The sequence below is a fragment of the Taudactylus pleione genome, unplaced genomic scaffold (assembly GCF_031769625.1).
Source record: "Taudactylus pleione unplaced genomic scaffold, aTauple2 ptg001106l, whole genome shotgun sequence".
NCBI lineage: Eukaryota > Metazoa > Chordata > Amphibia > Anura > Myobatrachidae > Taudactylus > Taudactylus pleione.
The window spans coordinates 2,809,943-2,815,942 of record NW_028285507.1 but is presented as its reverse complement, the minus strand read 5'-3'; positions in this window follow the sequence as shown (position 1 = coordinate 2,815,942).

Here is a 6,000-nt window from a genome sequence, read left to right as displayed (position 1 = left end):
TAACGTCCCAATTTTATCAGACTAGGGACCAGGTTCGTATTAGATCAGAGGGGCAAGCAATGTGTTTCCCTTTTGTGCAGACACTAATGACAGACACAATGAAGAAGGTACAACACGATTTTATTATTGCCAATAAGTAAACAACAATTGACGCAGAAAATGTTACCATAAACAGAATAAATAAAATCAATTTACACTTTTCAATACCAAGATATTACCTCCCTGTCCTCTACCGGTGACCCCAGCTGGCAAGTAAGGGTCAACAAAAAGAAACACAATATATACAGAACTTAACTTTCACTAAAAAAAGTTAGAAAGAACATGGAACCTGCAGGCCAAGCTTGTATCAGTAGTGCACCAGCAGGTTATAGCAATGAGATACAGTCTGTGCTAATATTCCAACTTTTGCTGAGGAAACGTGAGTAAAACATGCAGGCCAAGCTTGTATCAGTAGTGCACCAGCAGATTATAGCAATGAGATACAGTCTGTGGTAATATTCCAACTTTTGCTGAGACAACGTGAGAAAAACATGCAGGCCAAGCTTGTATCAGTAGTGCACCAGCAGATTATAGCAATAAGATAAAGTCTGTGCTAATATTCCAACTTTTGCTGAGGAAACTTGAGTAACACAAGCAGGCCAAGCTTGTATCAGTAGTGCACCAGCAGGTTATAGCAATAAGATAAAGTCTGTGCTAATATTCCAACTTTTGCTGAGGAAAAATGAACATTTATGCCACAAATTATTACAACCAGAATTGCCAGCCGTGGTTACAAAGGGTTAAAGAAACATTACATTCATGTACATTGCACCACAGAAATCAACAAGGTAAATATACACATTGTTTTGAGAAACGTCAGCAACAAATTAGGCACCGGCAAGGATGAATATACATTACATTATAATTAACTGACTTTGAAGTTGATCCCAGCAACAAGCAGTGCATTAAAGACATTTGCATTTACACAACTACCAGCAAATACATTTGTACACCAGCAGAACATTCCATTAGTGCATAAGGAAGAAAACAGCATTTAGATGCAAGGACACAGGCCCTCATTCAGAGGTGGTCGCAAAATGCAATCGGTCGCTCTGAATGTTGGCGGCCGCTTGTGTTTTCAAGTGCGGCCTCCTGGTCGCTAGCTAAGCAGTGGGTTACCACCCACAGCTTTAACGACCGACCAGGTTGATGGTCGCGATGGTCAAGACCATTGTGACCATCAGGGGCTTGCGACGAGACCCTAAGGTTGGGTCTCAGCAACTGCAAGCCCCAGGGAGCTTCCTGCTCTGATCGAGCAGGAAACTCCCCACTGACATCACTGCTGATGTCGGTGCGGCCGCCCACAAAATGGCAAGCGTTCCTTAAGGAACGCCTACGTTTGTGAAACCAACCCCCGCCACGCCTACAAAACGGGTCGAGCTGTCGATCAACATCGACAACCGCCCCTTTTGTAGTGAGCTCCGGAGTGAGAGAATTTCTCTCTCGCTCCGGGGCTTGCGCACGCACAGTGCGGCCGCTGCGCACGCGCTGGACCAAAACATTGACCCGCTTGCGAGTGCTCAGCGCTTGCGAGCGGTTCTGAATGAGGTCCACAATGTATTAAAAGAATACCAGCATGTAAATAGTTACCAGCAATTCAAACAGTTGCACCAAACATGAGCTGGTGCAATTAAACCACATGACCACCCAGCATGAGCTGGTGGGACACAGCGTAACCCCTAGCAACAAACATGCGGACTAACTGCTGGCACACGGAAAAAGGGGTGAGCTATTTCTACTTCCCCCGTATTTCCACACCTTATACCCCACCTAAACAATCCCCTATTTGGATAGTAAGCAGGATTATATGGCTAGTGGGAAGAATACCCCCTTTTGCCCTGGGATACTGGGCAGGAGGACAGGAGGGGAGCTAAGAGGAAAGTGCAGGAGAAGGCCCTATAGCAGGTGACAGGGTATCAACAGAACTGTCACCCCACGCTGTGGCTGTTCAGCCTCCTCCGATATCCAGCGGAGCTCCGGGATGCAAGGCACCGCACCAGAGCTCCAAGAAGGAATCCTCAGATGTCAGTACACAGGGATGCAAGGCACCGCACCAGAGCTCCAAGAAGCAGTCCTCAGATGTCAGTACACAGGGATGCAAGGCACCGCACCAGAGCTCCAAGAAGCAGTCCTCAGATGTCAGTACACAGGGATGCAAGGCACCGCACCAGAGCTCCAAGAAGCAGTCCTCAGATGTCAGTACACAGGGATGCAAGGAACCGCACCAGAGCTCCAAGAAGCAGTCCTCAGATGTCAGTACACAGGGATGCAAGGCACCGCACCAGAGCTCCAAGAAGGAATCCTCAGATGTCAGTACACAGTGATGCAAGGCACTGCACCAGAGCTCTAAGAAGCAGTCCTCAGATGTCAGTACACAGGGATGCAAGGCACCGCACCAGAGCTCCAAGAAGCAGTCCTCAGATGTCAGTACACAGGGATGCAAGGCACCGCACCAGAGCTCCAAGAAGGAATCCTCAGATGTCAGTACACAGGGATGCAAGGCACCGCATCAGAGCTCCAAGAAGCAGTCCTCAGATGTCAGTACACAGGGATGCAAGGCACCGCACCAGAGCTCCAAGAAGCAGTCCTCAGATGTCAGTACACAGGGATGCAAGGCACCGCACCAGAGCTCCAAGAAGCAGTCCTCAGATGTCAGTACACAGGGATGCAAGGCACCGCACTAGAGCTCCAAGAAGCAGTCCTCAGATGTCAGTACACAGGGATGCAAGGCACCGCACCAGAGCTCCAAGAAGCAGTCCTCAGATGTCAGTACACAGGGATGCAAGGCACCGCACCAGAGCTCCAAGAAGGAGTCCTCAGATGTCAGTACACAGGGATGCAAGGCACCGCACCAGAGCTCCAAGAAGCAGTCCTCAGATGTCAGTACACAGGGATGCAAGGCACCGCACCAGAGCTCCAAGAAGGAATCCTCAGATGTCAGTACACAGGGATGCAAGGCACCGCATCAGAGCTCCAAGAAGCAGTCCTCAGATGTCAGTACACAGGGATGCAAGGCACCGCACCAGAGCTCCAAGAAGCAGTCCTCAGATGTCAGTACACAGGGATGCAAGGCACCGCACCAGAGCTCCAAGAAGCAGTCCTCAGATGTCAGTACACAGGGATGCAAGGCACCGCACCAGAGCTCCAAGAAGCAGTCCTCAGATGTCAGTACACAGGGATGCAAGGCACCGCACCAGAGCTCCAAAAAGCAGTCCTCAGATGTCAGTACACAGGGATGCAAGGCACCGCACTAGAGCTCCAAGAAGCAGTCCTCAGATGTCAGTACACAGGGATGCAAGGCACCGCACCAGAGCTCCAAGAAGCAGTCCTCAGATGTCAGTACACAGGGATGCAAGGCACCGCACCAGAGCTCCAAGAAGGAATCCTCAGATGTCAGTACACAGGGATGCAAGGCACCGCATCAGAGCTCCAAGAAGCAGTCCTCAGATGTCAGTACACAGGGATGCAAGGCACCGCACCAGAGCTCCAAGAAGCAGTCCTCAGATGTCAGTACACAGGGATGCAAGGCACCGCACCAGAGCTCCAAGAAGCAGTCCTCAGATGTCAGTACACAGGGATGCAAGGCACCGCACCAGAGCTCCAAGAAGCAGTCCTCAGATGTCAGTACACAGGGATGCAAGGCACCGCACCAGAGCTCCAAAAAGCAGTCCTCAGATGTCAGTACACAGGGATGCAAGGCACCGCACCAGAGCTCCAAGAAGGAATCCTCAGATGTCAGTACACAGGGATGCTTGCAGGGCACTTGCAGGGGCTTGGTATAACACTCCAGTGAGTACAGTATTTATAATCCATGGTAAGGCACTTGTATGGGCTTGGTATAATACTCAAGTGAATACAGTATTTATAATCCATGGTAAGGCACTTGCAGGGGCTTGGTATAACACTCCAGTCAGTACAGTATTTATAATCCATGGTAAGGCACTTGCAGGGGCTTGGTATAACACTCCAGTCAGTACAGTATTTATAATCCATGGTAAGGCATTTGTAGGGGCTTGGTATAATACTCCAGTGAGTACAGTATTTATAATCCACGGTAAGGCATTTGTAGGGGCTTGGTATAATACTCCAGTGAGTACAGTATTTATAATCCATGGTATGGCACTTGCAGGGGCTTGGTATAACACTCCAGTGAGTACAGTATTTATAATCCATGGTAAGGCACTTGTATGGGCTTGGTATAATACTCAAGTGAATACAGTATTTATAATCCATGGTAAGGCACTTGCAGGGGCTTGGTATAACACTCCAGTGAGTACAGTATTTATAATCCATGGTAAGGCACTTGCAGGGGCTTGGTATAACACTCCAGTCAGTACAGTATTTATAATCCATGGTAAGGCATTTGTAGGGGCTTGGTATAATACTCCAGTCAGTACAGTATTTATAATCCACGGTAAGGCATTTGTAGGGGCTTGGTATAATACTCCAGTGAGTACAGTATTTATAATCCATGGTATGGCACTTGCAGGGGCTTGGTATAACACTCCAGTGAGTACAGTATTTATAATCCACAGTAAGGCACTTGTAGGGGCTTGGTATAACACTCCAGTCAGTACAGAATTTATAATCCAAGGTAAGGCACTTGCAGGGGCTTGGTATAACACTCCAGTGAGTACAGTATTTATAATCCACAGTAAGGCACTTGTAAGGGCTTGGTATAACACTCCAGTCAGTACAGAATTTATAATCCAAGGTAAGGCACTTGCAGGGGCATGGTATAACACTCCAGTGAGTACAGTATTTATAATCCACAGTAAGGCACTTGCAGGGGCTTGTATAACACTCCAGTGAGTACAGTATTTATAATCCATGGTAAGGCACTTGCAGGGGCTTGGTATAACACTCCAGTCAGTACAGTATTTATAATCCAAGGTAAGGCACTTGCAGGGGCATGGTATAACACTCCAGTGAGTACAGTATTTATAATGCACTGTAAGGCACTTGCAGGGGCTTGGTATAACACTCCAGTGGGGTACTCCTCTCTACTATGGAGTACAGTAATTGTAATCCAGGGCAACCAAGGGGTGAACACTCTCCCCATAATCCACAGATCCAAGGGCATGCCACAGAAAGATCCTCACTCCCTCTACTCAGGGGTTCAATAATTATTGTCCCGGTGGGTAGCAGGTGTCCCTGCAGCAGCACTCCTCTAAACAGGAGGCAGTGACAGCGTAGCCCTCATACTTAGCAGGGGGCTTTTCTATACTGGGGTGTCCTCCCAGTTCTTTACTGGTCCTTACAGCTTGGAGTTCTCATGGGGTCTTTGCGCCAGCTGTTTGCAGCCAGGATACCTTCACTTTGACAGCGCTCAGGCCTACACCACAGCCGCTGACCTCCAGCGAGTCCTGCTCTGCATCTGGGTTACTACTGGCTAGGACACCCCCCTCCTCTTCCCCTGCAGGTATTGGAATCACTCTACAAACTACATGGCAGCTCCTACTGCCCAGCTGCTTCCCATAGTCTCTCTCTCCTCCAGGGGATTACTGTTTTATAACCCTCCCCTCTTTCCCCTCCCTGCCTGTCCAGCTCCTCTGAATGGACAGTGAAGCCCCAGCAATAGACCGCCTACAAGGATTTCTGTCTGGACACCCAGGCTACCAATTAGTGGGGCAGGATTTTCCCGCAAAAATGGGTTACTGACCCAGGAGCATTTTCTACCTCCTGTTTGCACATGCTCAGTATGGTCCATGGAGAGCAGGGTCAGTGAAAGTTCACTATATCTTTCTATAGGATTCATAGTGCTGTATTAACTTAGTACCAAAAAAAAACTGACAGGGGCTGCAGGATATCTAAGTGCTCCTTCCTTATTTACTAAGGGGTAACCCCATAACTATGGGGGTACCACACGTGAATGTGATGAATACGTATGGAAACATAGATGTGAGGATTTAGTGTAATTACCTCCAATGTTCCTATTCATTCAATATTTACACATTTTCA